The sequence below is a fragment of the Bos mutus genome, chromosome 3, assembly GCF_027580195.1.
Source record: "Bos mutus isolate GX-2022 chromosome 3, NWIPB_WYAK_1.1, whole genome shotgun sequence".
Classification (NCBI taxonomy): domain Eukaryota; kingdom Metazoa; phylum Chordata; class Mammalia; order Artiodactyla; family Bovidae; genus Bos; species Bos mutus.
In genome coordinates this window covers 101291201-101306177 of record NC_091619.1, presented here as the reverse complement: position 1 = coordinate 101306177, position 14977 = coordinate 101291201, and positions in this window count along the sequence as shown.

The window sequence follows — 14977 nt, the reverse complement described above, 5'->3', positions numbered from 1 at the left end:
GGCTGAGCTGAGGCTGTGTGGCTGAGGGGGGCAGCGCAGCAGGGCAGGGCTTTGTGACAAGACCACGGCTCCTGCAGTTGCCTCCACAGTGCCGGCCTGGGACAGAGAGTCCTGCTGGCTTTAGGGAGGTGACTTAGACCAGCTCAATGCCCCCAAACATGAGCCTCCAACCAAGAGAACCTTGTGTCCTCCTGGGCCAGGGAGCTGGACCACCACCAACAGTGGCAGAGAAATAGTGCTGAAGTGAAGAACTCTTGTAGGTCAAACCTGTCCCACCCACCATCCCCCTTCAATCCTGTATCCTTATCCCCATCAATTTTTTTAATTTATTTTTTTATTGAAGGATAATTGCTTTATAGAATTTTGTTGTTTTCTGTCAAACCTCAACATGAATCATCCATAGGTGTGTATATATATATATATATGAGCATCCGTTCAGTGCCAGCCCCTGCAGAGACCCTGCCAAGCATGATAATCCTTGGGGGCAAGAACTCTGCCTATCTTGTTCGCAGCTATACCCCCAGGACCCAGAGCAGGGGCTGGCACAGAGACGTTCAATAAGCATTTGTTGGATGACAGAATAAACTCATTTTGTTCTCACAAGCACCTGAGAGGCAGACACTGTCACTCCCATTTTCTAGATGAAGAAAATGAAGCTCAGAGAAGGGAAGTGAGTAGCCTGCTTTCCTGGAACTCAAACTGGAGCCTGGGTTTGCTCCTCACCAAGCACTAGAGACAGGGGAAAACTGAGCTTTGAGGCCAATCGTTTCCCTTCTCTGAGCTTCACTTTCCTCATCTGTGAAATGGGACTATATTTACATGTTGGGGATGATTAAGTCCATCTGTGTAAAGTCAAATGTCAGACAAATGTATGCTCCTTTCATCCTTCTCCTCCTTGAGTTAGCCCTGATAGTCTAAACTTCCACACAGCCACACCTGGGACACATGAGGATTGCAAGTCTCCCTTCTTTCTGTACAACAGGAAGGAGGTGTATTTGTTTGCTGGGGCTGCTGCAACAAAGTGCTGAAGCGGCTTAAAAGAACAGGAATTTATTGTCTCACAGCTCTGGAGACTAGCAGTCTGAAATCAAGATGCTGGCAGGGCCACACTCTCTCTGAAGGCTCTGGGGGTGAGTCCTTCTTCGCCTCTTCCTGCTTCTGGGGCTTGCCGGTGATCCTGGCAGTCCTTGTCATATAGACACATCACTCCAGTCTCTCCCTCTGTCTTCACACAGCAGTCTTTCCCGTCCCTTCTCCCGTCTTCACATGGCGTTGTCCTCTCTGGGTCTGTCTCCTCCTTATGATGACACCAGCCACACTGGGTTTAGGGTCCACCCTACTCCACTATGACCTAATCTTAACTAATTGCATCTGCAAAGACTTTGTTTCAAAAAAAAAAATATCCAAAGCTAAGGTTTCAGGAAGAGCGTAAACTTTGGGGGTGGGGAACACTATTCAACCCACTACAAGAGGTGTACTAGAAAAGGTGGGGGGTTTGGAGACCTGCAGGAAGGGCTTCAGATTCTGCCTCTTTCACCAGGAGGCTGGACTGTAGACTGCTCTGAGTCTGGACTGTAGACTGCACCGAGTCTTGTTTCTTACCATGTAGAGTGACGACAGCAGCTCTGACCTCCCAGGGATGTTGAAAGGAAAAGATGAAGTGGGGCTTGACAGCAGTGCCAGGCAGAAGACCCCAGCATCTCACTGTGGCCTCACGGCCCGGGCTGGCCCTCCTGCCCACGTGGCCTTCCTCGGGATTGTCCTGGCTTGGCCTGTGTCCTGACCCAGTGATCCAAGCAGATCACTGGACGACAGTGTTCTGCTCCTCACTGCTCTGTTCCTCAGAGCCTCTGTTATCTGATCAAACAGGTGAGAGGCCTGCATCAGATGATCTCGAAGGTTCCATTGGAAGCCAACATTCACAGTGCCTTGATATCTCCTCACAAAATGCTAAAGTCGTCTGGAATTCTGTAGAGCCATGGCTGGTCAGAGAAGGAGTCCTAGGGAAAGGAATGAGGTTTCTAGGACCTTCCAGCTGCCCCCTCTCACCAGGTTCCCCGAGGCCCATCAGGCCATGAAGGCAGCAGACTTCCCAAGCCAGTGAGCCTCTGCCTGTGAGGAGCCCACAGACATTCACCCAGAGGCCCCTGGGTTGGCTGCTTCTGACCTCGGCAGCAGCCCCAGCCCCAGCCCTGGAGGACAGGGAGCTGTGGACACAGCAGTGAATGCCAGCTCCATCATGGACTCCCTAGGGGACCTGGGCCTGGTACCATACCTCAGTTTCCCCGCCTGCAAAATGGAGATGCACCTACCACCAGAGTGGGCAGGAGAATGAAAGATGACATGGAGAAGGAGCTGCGTAACCTCTGGGGCATTGTAAGGAAGTCTCTCCCTGTGGCCTTCAGCATGGCCTTGCCCTCTGTCTTCTGGGCCCATCACTGCCTCCCCAGCCTTATTCTCAGACTTAGGCCCCTCTGGAATGAAGCATGCTGGGAAGAAAGGCCGTGGACTCCCAGCAAGTTAGAATAGTGACAGCAACCAGCCCCACTGATGTGCCAGCTAATAGGAGGAGGGGGGAGGCTAAGTAACAGAAGGCCTCCTGTGTGCCAGGCACTGGGCCATATGCACCTGCTCATTTCATCCTGATGGCCTCACTCTGGAGCCATTGGTGCTATTCCCATTTTACAGATGGGGACACTGAGGGCATCTGCTGAGGAAATTGAGGTAGTATCTGCTGGAGAAAACTTACGGGGTTGTTGTGAGTATGATAACAATAATAATATTTAATAAACATCACCCTCATCATCACCATCATTATTATCAAGTGCTTCCTTATCTTACTTATTTATCAAGTATAGCCTCTGTGCTAATTGATTCCATGGTTCTCTCTTGATCCTTAAATTAATCCTAAGAGGTTGGCATTATTTTAGCGGGTGCAGCAGAGGCTCAGAGAAGTCAAGTAACTTCCCCCAGGTCACAGAGCAAAGAGCCAAGCCAGAGTTTTCCAGCCCCAAAGCTGATGCTTTCCCCACTGCAACTGTTTTCTCTCAACTGGTTGCTGCCTGCATAGGTGAGTGATGTCACATGGGTGGTACAGACTGCCCAAGCCAAGTGTGGCCAACACGGCAGCAGATGGGATAGGCCATCATCTGCATCCATGTTTTGTGAAACGTGTTCAGTCCACACTCTTAATTTCTACTTATTTTTTGGCCATACTCCATGTAGCATGTGGGATCTTATTTCCCTGATGAAGGATCAAACCCTATGCCCCATGTAACAGAAGTCTTAACCACTGGATCACCAGGAAAATCCTTTAATTTTTACTTTTTAATCATTGTAATGTGATACTTAGATAAGAGTAAGTGAGAACAAGTCAAAAATGTGGTCCATGCAAATGATAAAGCTTTCCTAAGCTCTCATCACCCAGCTTCCACGAGATGGCCCCTTTAGGTGGCCTGGCCGTCCCATGCCCAGCACCCTGGGATCTGGGTTCAGCCCCAGTCTGCCTTGCAACTTTGTCTCTACTGGTCCTCTGGGTGCTCTACGGGGCCTGAGCACAGCCTACATGATGTGGCTGTAACTGTGGCTGTAGGCACAGGCCAGCTGACTGTATCCATGTTCTCTGCACCTGTCTTTCAGAGGCCTCCTCGCCCAGTAGAGGAACCTAATGCCATACACACTTGCCCCAGGCCTGGCTGCCTTCTGCTTCTTCTGAGCCTTCAGTTTATGTCCTGGCCTTTCCTTTATAGCTCAGCATGAAAAGAGCACAAGAGCTGAGCCCAACAGCCCTGGGTTAGTGTCCCGGTGGTCACCTCGGGTGCTTCTCCCTGAGCCTCAGTTCCTCAGGCATAAGGCAAATTTGGCAACATCTACTTCACAGATGGAGGAGGAAATGGCAACCCACTCCAGTGTTCTTGCCTGGAGAATCCCATGGACAGAGGAGCCTGGTGGGCTGCTGTCTATGGGGTCTCACAGAGTCGGACACAACTGAAGCGACTTAGCAGCAGCAACTTCACAGAACTACTGTGAGAATGGTGATAATAACAACAAAGATAATAATATTTATCAAGGGTCTGACAAGGGCTAGCTCCATGCTAAGTGATTCCATGGCTCTCTTTGATCATTCATCACCTGGAGAGGTTGCTTTCATTGTCATCCTCATCTCACAGGTGAAGACGTAGTAACAAGTTTCTGGCACATAGGAGGCACTTGACAAGTACTAGCTCTGTCTCACAGCGTTGTTTTTTTTTTTTTAAACGGGTGAAATTCATAAACTAAAGCAGATACACTCAAGTCCTACCAGGGTACACAACCATTGTTCCCACTTGGGATATGCTTGCTGTGTCCAGCTTGCTGTGCAACTCCTGCTTGGCAAACATCACGTCCAGGCTGCTTCCTTGTTCTGAAATACACCATCCCCAGGCCAGCTTTAGCTGAACCTGTGAAGAGGGTGTGCTGGGATCAGGAGCTGTGGTCCCAGGGCCAGCCCTGCCAGCGTTTCTTTGAACTTTTCTGTACCGCAGTTGCTTTGTTTGTGTCTCAGAGCGGGGTAGCTGGAAAGGAGTGGCGGACAGTAGATGCTCCGAAACTGTCGGTCCACAGCCTCTCCATCCAGCTTAGTCATGTGAATGAGTCAGAGTTAAAGATCAAGCCCGAATCCCGACCAGCCCAATATACAGGAGAACCATAAACCCGGGAACCAACCAAGGGTCAGGTGTGGAGAGGAGGCAACATGGGCGCTGCTGATGGGGCTGAGCAGGCGCCCTGCCCCCACAGCGCAGCAGGTACGACCCTCTTTCCTGCCAGGAAGCACAGCCACCCCTTGTGTTCTGTTGCAGTAACTATCCTCAGTCTAGGTTTATGGTTCATCTCTTCATCCATTTTGTAACAAAACCCTTACTCCTTTTCTTCAATTAATCATGCTGTTGTTGGCATATGAGCCATTTTATAAATACGGGGATATCCCCCAAGTCCCTTTTTTTGGAATTGAGGTGATATGAATGGTGAATGAAAGAAGAACAGATGCAGGAAGTAAGTCACGTGAAGGGTAAAGACAGACCGAAGCATCATCCGCACACACCTGACTAACTTCCAGCGTCCCTTCCCGGAGAAGTCTCCCAGGCCCCCGAGGCCGTATCCGTCCTTTCTCCTCTGTTGCTTGTACCTGCTTCTTGTTCCATTCACCCTGGCCTGTCATTACGAACATTTGTTCCCACATCTGTTTACTGGTCTGTGAGGTCCTCTCGCTCTGGGTTTTATCCCACTCATGTCTCTCATCCTGCGCAGGACCTGAATGGCGGGCTGGAGGGGGTGGGGGAAGAGGGCAAGAGAGGCTTCACGCAGGTGAAATGCTTGAGCTGGGTCTCCTGATAATTTCCTGAGCATTTATTAGATGCCAAGCGAGGTTTCCAAGAATGACATATTCAGAAAACATGTACCTAAAGGGCCTCCTACAGAGACAGGCATGTGATAGTCACTAAAGTGACAGCCATGGTTATAATAGGGAAACACTGGAGGCCACCTGCAGGAGACTACGTTCTGCCTCAGCCATGCAGAGGAAAACGAAGCAGCCCTTAAAAAGAATAAACAGACCTCCGTGTGCTAACACAGAAAGGTGTCCATGATGTCACATTAAGTGAAAAAAGAAGTGACAGAAATGTAGCAGTGCCTGCAGCATGCTGGGCACTGTGTATAATATGTGATCTGTTTCTGTCAATACTACACATGTGCATGTTGCATGTACGGATCCATGTATATAGAAGTCCTATACATATATATGTGTGTGTGTGTGTGTATGAAGGATTTCCCCAAACTGTTAAGATTAATTAGTTCCAATCAAGAGCTAATAATGAAGATTAGGGAGAGCCTCCCCTTTTACTTTATGTAGTTTTGTATTGTTGAATAGCTTTACAACAAATGAGGGGCTTCCCTTGTAGCTCAGTTGGTAAAGGATCTGCCTGCAGTGCAGGAGACCTGGGTTCAAGCCCTGGGTTGGGAAGATCCCCTGGAGAAGGAAATGACAACCCACTCCAGTATCCTTGCCTGAAAAATCTCATGGACAGAGGAGCCTGGTGGGCTGCAGTCCATGGGGTGGCAAAGAGTCAGACAGGACTGAGCGACTAACACACACAACAAATGAACAACAATAAAGGAAAAAAGAGGTAAATGCTGTCATGAGTAATGAGTGCCCTGGGAAGAGTTCAGCTGACAAGCACAGTGACTCAGTAAAGCGGTCCAGCGATCTGGTCTCTTTGCCTCCATTGCCCCAGGACGGGCCTGATGAGTGCACAGCCTAGGTAGACAGAGTCTAATGAGGAGACCTTTGGCAAAGGCTCCAGAAACCAGGAAAACCAGGTGACTTAGCCTCCACTGAGGAGGGGTGTGACTGGTGACCCCTCTGGAGACGTAGGGGTCATCTCAGATCCCTGAGTATTCGGAGGCTGAGCCTGTGCTGGAGCTGCGCCCTATTCTCCCTGTGGGCCTTGAGATGGAGTCGTGTGGACAAGACCCCATGCTCTCAGACCAGGAAGAGCCTTAGAAATCATCAAGCCCATTGCCACCTCGTCCTATTGATCTGGGACTGGACGGGAACCAAGTCCCTGAGACATTGTGAGATATCTGGGTAGGGGCAGAGCTGGCCAGAATGCAGACATCATGATGCTAAGTGGAAGACTTTCCAGGCTCCCTCAGAGCCTCCCAGGTGGGAGGGGCATGGTGAGTAGAAACAGCATGGGTCTGAAAGACACACAGACCTGGTTCTAGACCTAGATGCCCACCCTCAAGACCCTAGAGCCTCAACAACCTCCTCAGGAAAATGGAGCCAATACTACCAAGCTGAGAGTGAGTGTGAGAATTGAAGACTTGGGACAAACAAGCGCCCAAGTTTAGTCGGACTTTATTTGTGGCATTCAGGGTGAGTGGTGTCTTTAAGAAGAGATGGGGATTTATGGATAGGGTCAAGGGTAGTTGGAGATATGGACTCTGGTCTTTAGGGCTTGTGGCTTTATATATCTCAGAGAGTGAAATTGACACCAATCCAGGGGAAAAAAAGGTGGAGGGAGGTAGTAGTTAAGAACTCAGGTCTGGAGTAAGTCACTGATACAAATTCCAGTTTTCCTCATTTCTAATCATATGCCCTCTCTAGGCCTCACATTCTTCATCACAAAAATGAGGATAATAGTAATTCTAACCTTTCAGGATTATCATGAGGTTTCAATGAAATAATACAGGTAAATTACCTAGGACAGTGCCTGGCATTCTTTGGAGTTATAAGATAGAGGCACTCAAGGCCTTTCTACCTGAGAGGAAAGGATCCAGAGTTCCTAATGGACCTCAGGGCTATCGCTGGGAGAAGAGACCATCAGAAAGAGGAGGTATGTGGCTTTGGCAACCACAATGTGGAGTGGTGCAGAGGGCCAAGCCGTAAGAGTCAGACAGATCTGAGTTGAATACCAGCATCACTACCTTAGCTGTGTAGCTTTAAACAGGTTATTGCACTTCTCCAAGCCTCAGTTTCCTTATCCCCTCAGATGGATTTGTATACCTGTTCCTGCTCTACCAGAACATAGTAAAGTAAAGCTCCAGACTACTTTGCCTAAGGCTCACTCTCTCCATCTGCTTCCTCCCCAGCACATTGCTCCTGACCACCATCTCACAGTCTCCAGAACTGAGCACTGGACTTGGAGTCTCAAAGACTTTCCTTCCAGACCCAGGGCATCACCTGTCTGGTCATCCCACATGTGGGACTTTGAGCAAATCACTGTGCTTGGCAGAATCTCAGTTTCCATGTTTGGGTTGGGGAGATTCCTGCATCCTCACAAGATTGAGGCAATTTTGTGACAACTTAGTAACAACTAAGGCAATAAATGTGAACATATGTAAATGTGCTTTATCCACTACTTTCAGTAAATTTCACTGACTGAATCTTAAGTCTCTTTTTTTTTTATACCTACATTTAAGTCATTTTAAGAACAACTCAATCTTACTCTCCTTAACCAACTAATCACCTTGAAATTGAACATAGGAAGAGCACATACGTTGAATCAGGACCTGGTTTAGATTTTGGCTCTAACCCTGTAGCCTTGGGCAGGTCACTCCATCTCCCTGAATCCCAGTTCTCTTAGCTATAAAGAGGCATTGAATTTATCTGAGGGAAACCAAAGCACTGTTTTGAAAAGACATCTGCTCTCCTGGGGCTTCCCTTGTGGCTCAGCTAGTAAAGAATCCACCTACAGCATAGGAGACCTGGGTTCGATCCCTGGATTGAGAAGATCCCCCGAAGAAAGGAAAAGCTACACACTCCAGTATTCTGGCCTGGAGAATTCCATGGACAGTATAGTCCATGGGGTCACAAAGAGTCGGACAAGACTGAGCGACTTTCACTTCACTTCACTTCTGCTCCCCCATGTCCACTGCAGTGTTATTTAGACATAGAAACAGCCTTAGTGTCCATAGATTGATGAAAGGATGAAGAAAAAATGAGACATACACATATATAGTAGAATATTATCCATAAAAAGAAGGAAATCCTACCATTTGTGACTACATGGATGGATCTTGAGGGCATGATGCTAAATTAAATAAATCTGATAAAGACAAACACTGTGTGATCTCATTTATGTGTGGAATCTAAAAAACCTTATCACAGATACAGAGAACAAACTGGTGGTTGCTAGGGGAGGTGAAGGTAGGCAAAATGGATAAAGGTGTTCGAAAGGTACAAACTTCCAGTTAGAAGATAAAGAAGTCCTGCACACGTGATATACAGTGTGGTGACTATAGCTAATACTACTGTTGTATATTTTTAAAGTTGCCAGGAGTAGATCTTAGCAAGTTGCTAAGAGTATATCTGTCAGCAAAGAGACATCACTTTGCCGACAAAGGTCCATAGAGTCAAAGCTATGATTTTTCCAGTAGTCATGTACAGGTGTGAGAGTTGGACCATAAAGAAGGCTGAGTGCCAAAGAACTGATGCTTTCAAACTATAGTGCTGGAGAAGACTCTTGAGAGTCCCTTGGACAGCAGGGTGATCAAATCAGTCAACCCTAGAGGAAGTCAACCATGAATATTCATTGGAAGGATTTATGCTGAAGCTGAAGCTCCAATACTTTAGCCTCCTGATGTGAAGAGATGACTCATTGGAAAAGACCTTGATGCTGGGAAAGATTCAGGGCAGGAGGAGAAGAGGGTGACAGAGGATTAGATGGTTGCATGGTATCACTGACTCAATGGACATGAGTCTGAGCAAAATCCAGGAGATAGTGAAGGACAGCAAAGCCTGGCAATGCTGCAGTCCAGGAGGCTGCAGAGTTGAAAATGACTGAGCAACTGAACAACAACAGGGAGTAGATCTTAAAATTTCTAATCACAAGAAAAAAATTGTAACTGGTGTGGTGTAAGTGATGTGGACAGTAACTAAACTTACTGCAGTAACCATTTTGCAATACATACAGATATCAAATCATTATATTGTACACCTAAAACTAATATGTCAATTAGAGACTGTTTTTTTCAAAAGAGACATTAATAATACCTACTTCACAGGGTTATTGTGTGAATGATAATGACAACAATAGTAACAGCAGATGTAGGGGAGGGCAGGGACCTGGCCCCATGATCACCCACCAGATAGACCCACTCTGGAGAGGTAGACCAGACCCAGGCAGGTGAAGGCATTTCCATCAAGCAGACTATTGTCTGCAAACACACCTGAAAACATTGCCATCACCTGTGCCTTAGCTGTAATTTGAGGTGAGAAAGGGAGCAGGCTTGGGGTCTGCCTGGCTAAAAGTGGGTTCCTGGGTAACCTTCTGCACAGTCTCTTCACAGACCAAAGCTTCCTCTTGAAGAAAGGTCTGGGGCTTTGCTGGGAGCATCTGTGGATGAGATATTTCAGGACAAGGAAGCAGCCAGGCATGTGCTTTGCCAAGTTGGACTCATAGTACAAGCTGGACATGTGAAGATGTCCCAGGTGGGAACAATGGCTGTGTACCCCAGCATGGCTTGAGCATAGCTGATTTAGTTTATGAACTTAGAAAGTTGAAAAAACAAAAGCTGTAAAAAGGAACCGGCACTTGTCAAGTGCTTACTTTGTGCCAGAAACTCCTATTACTACATCTTCACCTGTGAAATGGGGATGACGATAAAACAATGGCAACCTCTCTCGGTTGATGAAGGATCAAGAAGAGCCATGGAATCACTTAGCTTGGAGCCTACACTCTGTAAGCCCCTGATAAACAGAAGCCCATATTTTCATAAAGCATAGCACAGCAGGGAGGGCGTTCACTGAGCCAGGGATCACAAGAGGGTGTGGGCACTTGAGAGCAAGGGATGGATTTTGGTTTGGAAGTGCTAAGTTGGAGGTGTCTGTAGGACAGCCAGGGAGGACATCCACTTGGCAGACGTTGATATGAAGTCCAAGGCTCTGAGAAGAGGTGTGGACAGGAAATGTGGTCTTAAATCCTTGGCACCAAGATGGAGAAACTATGGGAGGGGCTAAGACACTGAGGTGATGGGTGATGTGGAGCAAGATGTGAAGAGAGCAGAGAATCCAAGGGGGTGATGGAGCACATTATGGGGAGCAGAGCATGGGCAGACTGCAAAGGATTCTGGGAACTTCAAAGGAGTCTGGGAAGGAGAAGCCAGGGAGTTAAGAAATGGTGGACTCTGGAAAACCAAGAGAAAAGAGAGGTTAAAGAAGAAGGAACTGGTAAACAGTGCAGATATAGCACACAGGTCAAGAAAGCCAAGCTTAAAGCATGTGCTGCAGTATATACTTTCTCAGACCAGGGCAAGCCAGAAAGTGAGGCAGCAACTACTCCCAGCATTCACCACCAGCCCCCAGAGAGAGCAAGGCTAACCTCTAAAGCTCACATAAGAAATCCTAGGCATTAAAGGACCTCAAAGTGGAGCCCAAAGGCCCTCCAGAGGCAGTGTAGATGTAGGAGGGCTGAATCCCTCTGCATGAGGCCCCGCCACATCTCTAAACAGCCGTGAGCCTCCATTTCTTCATATGTGTATAGGGGATAATATGCAAACTTTACATCAGGGTTGTAAGAATTGGATGACATCATTTTACAAGAGACTTGGTAGAGCGTGGCCACTCAACATAAGTTCATACCCTCACTCTTTATTTTAATATAAAAATGTCTATCCCTGATGATGATCCCAAATCAGTAAAAAGTTAAGTTCAAGTCAAATCTCCTCTTTTAGAAACACAGGGAATACTTGAGAAAGATTCACACTGTCACACCTGTCTTACTTTTGAAGACTTGGTGATGGGCTACCCCAGGCATGACCTCCAAGCTCCCCTTCAGCCCCCTCATCCCGTGCTCTCCCGAGAGAAGTGGCCATCTGTGAATGACCTCTCCATTCAGAGAACGGTGGGGAGCCTGCCTGGCCAGGCCAAAAGGCCCAATGGCTTGAGGGAGAGGGAAGAAAGCCATACAGAGCCTAACAGAGGCACTTGGGCGAGGACAAGTTTATGAAAGTAAGTTAAGTCATTCCTAAAATGACCTGTAAGATTCGGTTACAATGAACATTTACACCTACTACTGAGAAAGACACATTACACAGGTTATCTCAGCCATTACTCCCACCAACTTGTGAAGAAGGGACATGGAAACCAAAATTCTGTCCAAAAAAAGTGATTTACTCAAAGTCCCACAGATGACAGATGATGGCTCTGGGATTGGAAGGCGAGTCTGTGGACAGGAAGGAGAGCCCAGCTGGATTTGAGAAGCTAGGAAGGCAGTGGAGGAAGGGAGGGAGCCATGGGCAATCTGATGTCTGGGTTTTACCCTAATAAATCCTGGTGGAGCAGGAATAAGCACAGGGAGGGGCTGGGACCTGACCACACAGCCACCTACTGTTGGTGGGACAGCTTTGCAGAGACAGACCAGACATCAGAGCAGATGGAGGTTTTCCATCTAGCAGACCGCCACCTGCAAACACACCTCCAAACGCTGCCATCACCTGTCCTGTCTGTTCCTTAGGGAGGGAGTCATGACAAGGAAGGAGGCGGGGTGGGAGCTGCCTGCCTGAGACTGAGCCCTACTGATATCTATGGTGGCTAGGAAGCCAGGAGCAACCTGCCCACCAATCAGGTGAATAGACAAGCTCTCCAGAGTAGGGAAGAGGTCAGAGCTCTCTGAGCTTCAGTTTCCTCTCTAGGGAAACAGAGATAAGAAAACTTACATTGAGACTTCCCAGGAGCTCCAGGGGTTAAGACTTCTTCTTCCAGTGCAGAGGGTACAGGTTTGATCCCTGGTCAGAGAGTTAAGATCCCGCATGCCTCGCAGCCAAAAAAATTAGAACACAAAACAAAAACAATATTGTAAAAAATTCAATAAAGACTTTAAAAATGGTCCACTTCAAAAATATCTTTTAAAAAAATAATAATAAAAGTAAGAAAATTCACATCACAAGGTTTTCCCAAGAAATATGTAAGAGAACACATAAAGGGCACCTGGAGACTTCCTGGCGTAGAGCACGTGACTAGACCAGACTAAGTCGCCTCAGCCGTGTCCAACTCTGTGCGACCCCAGAGATGGCAGCCCACCAGGCTCCCCCGTCCCTGGGATTCTCCAGGCAAGAGCACTGGATTGGGTTGCCATTTCCTTCTCCAATGCGTGAAAGTGAAAAGTGAAAACGAAGTCATTCAGTCGTGTCCGACTCTAGCGACCCCATGGACTGCAGCCCACCAGGCTCCTCCATCCATGGAATTTTCCAGGCAGGAGTACTGCAGTGGGGTGCCATTGCCTTTTCCATAGAGCGCATGATTCTTCCTCTTACCTCATACTTGTCGAATGAGGAAACTGAGGCTCAGAGAGGGGCAGTGACTTGTCCACGGTCACATATCAAGTGAGCTTGTGATACAACCAAGACTGGAACCCAGATCTCCTGGCAGCCAGAGGCCCTGGCCCTTGACATTCTTCCCTCCTGGGTGGGGGTGATGCGTTAGATACAACACCCAACCCATTCAGACCACATTAGTAGAGCTGAAGTCTAGACCTGCCTCACACTTGTCTACCACCACAGCCACAGTCACAGGTGGTTACTGAATATTTGAAACATGGCTTTTCCCAAATGGGATGTGCTCTAAGTGTGAAAACACCAGATTTTGAAGATTTCTTTAATTTTAAGATATCTCATTAATGATTTTTATGCTGAACAGTTTATGTTGAAATAATACTTTGAATATATTAGCTTAAATAAAATATAATTTTAAGTTCATGTTACCTAGACACATTACTTTTTTATTTGGTCTTGTGGCATCTTAGTTCCCCAACCAGGGATTGAGCCCTTTAGCAGTAGAAGTGCAGAAAGGCAGAGTCCTAACAATCGGGGGACCTCTGGAGAATTCCCACCCTCTACCTTTTTTAAGGTGGCTACTAGAAAATTTGCCCACCTTATACTGCTGTTGACCACACAAGTCTCAAATGTAGGAGGAGATGGGGTTGCCCCTATCTGTGCAGAATTCTAGACTGCACATCTCAAGAGGCATGAAGGCAGGGAGGGGCATATCCAGAGACAGCAGGGGCCACAGGAGGAGGCCACAGCTTGCACAACCCCAGGGGCATCTCTGATGTCACAGTCAGGGGGGCTGTATTCAGTGACCCCACAAAGTATGTCACAGAAGGGACAGTTGAAAGACCTGGACTGGTTCCACCTGGAGAGAAGACTTAGAGAGGGGACCTGATCCCTGTCTCCAAATAGCAAAGGACAGTCACGGGGCCAAGGGAGCAGATGTGTTCCATGTGGCATGAAAGAGGAGAGCTGAGGTCTCAGGAAGAGCTCCAGGAACACAGACTTCTCCTCCCAGGCAGGCCAGGACTGTCCTCAACTGGACTGGATGGCCTCTTCCAGGGGTGCAGAGGGTGAAGAGAGCCTGGTGGATTTTTCTCAGAAGCTGTTTAGCATGCAAAGAAGAAATGTTCGATGACCTACAAAGAAATGTGTCATTATACCTGGAGGCTCTGAGGCACCTCTGGGCTGGGTGGCTGCGCCAGGGAAGTCAGGACAGAGGGATTCCTGGGCTTCCAGCCTAATAAACATAACACTACAATAACGGCTTATTGAGCACCTACTATGTACCACCATCTACTATGTACACACATTATTACTTTCCCTCTTACCCACCCTGATGAGGTGGCTACTTCTTGCCCCATTAGGAGAGTAGGGAAGCTGAGGCTCAGAGAGGAATGGACAAGAGCCTTGTCTAAGGTTACACTGCCAGGGCGAGCTGGGATTTGAACCTGGTCTGGCTGACAGCAGTGCCCACAGTCATGGGGTGGCCTCCTTGGGGAGCCAGAGGGGCAAGGGCCAGTGGAGCCGGGGGACTGGCTCCTTGTTCACGGGAAGCCAGGGCCCCACTGGGCTCTCCAATTAGTGAGAGCAGAGAAATCAGAGGCAGCAACAAGCTCTGCTAATGAGCTGCCACATTAAACAATGAGTCACACTTCCATACGGTGCCGCTCCAGCCCTAACCCGGAACAAACAAGCTGTGAGAAACAGTTTACAAAACAGCGAGGTGTGACTGTCTCCCTGCTGCCGCCCGCCGCTGCCACCACCACCGGCACTGCAGCCACCGCCGAGCCCGCCGCCCACGGGCAGGCACAGGCGCAGAGATGGGCCGGGGAGCTCCCAGCCCGCCGTGGCTTCTGAGCTCAGAGGAATCCCCATCTCCTAGGGCACACCCCAAGGCACAGCTTCCCCTACCATTCTAGCCATCTCCAGAAACACCAGGGGCTCTGTCACTGGCCCACTCTGTGGCCCAAGGCAGATGACTTAATCTCTCTGGGTCTCAGTTCCTTTATCTGTATTTTGGGGGTAATAATAACATCCAGCTCATTTTCCAATTGTGGTGCTTCAGTGTGATCATCATGTGGACTGCCTGGCACCCAGTAGGTATGCAGTGAATCCTGGATCCTTCCTCTTCTTTCTCTGTGTAGGGAATCCAGCTCAGAGTCAACCTCAC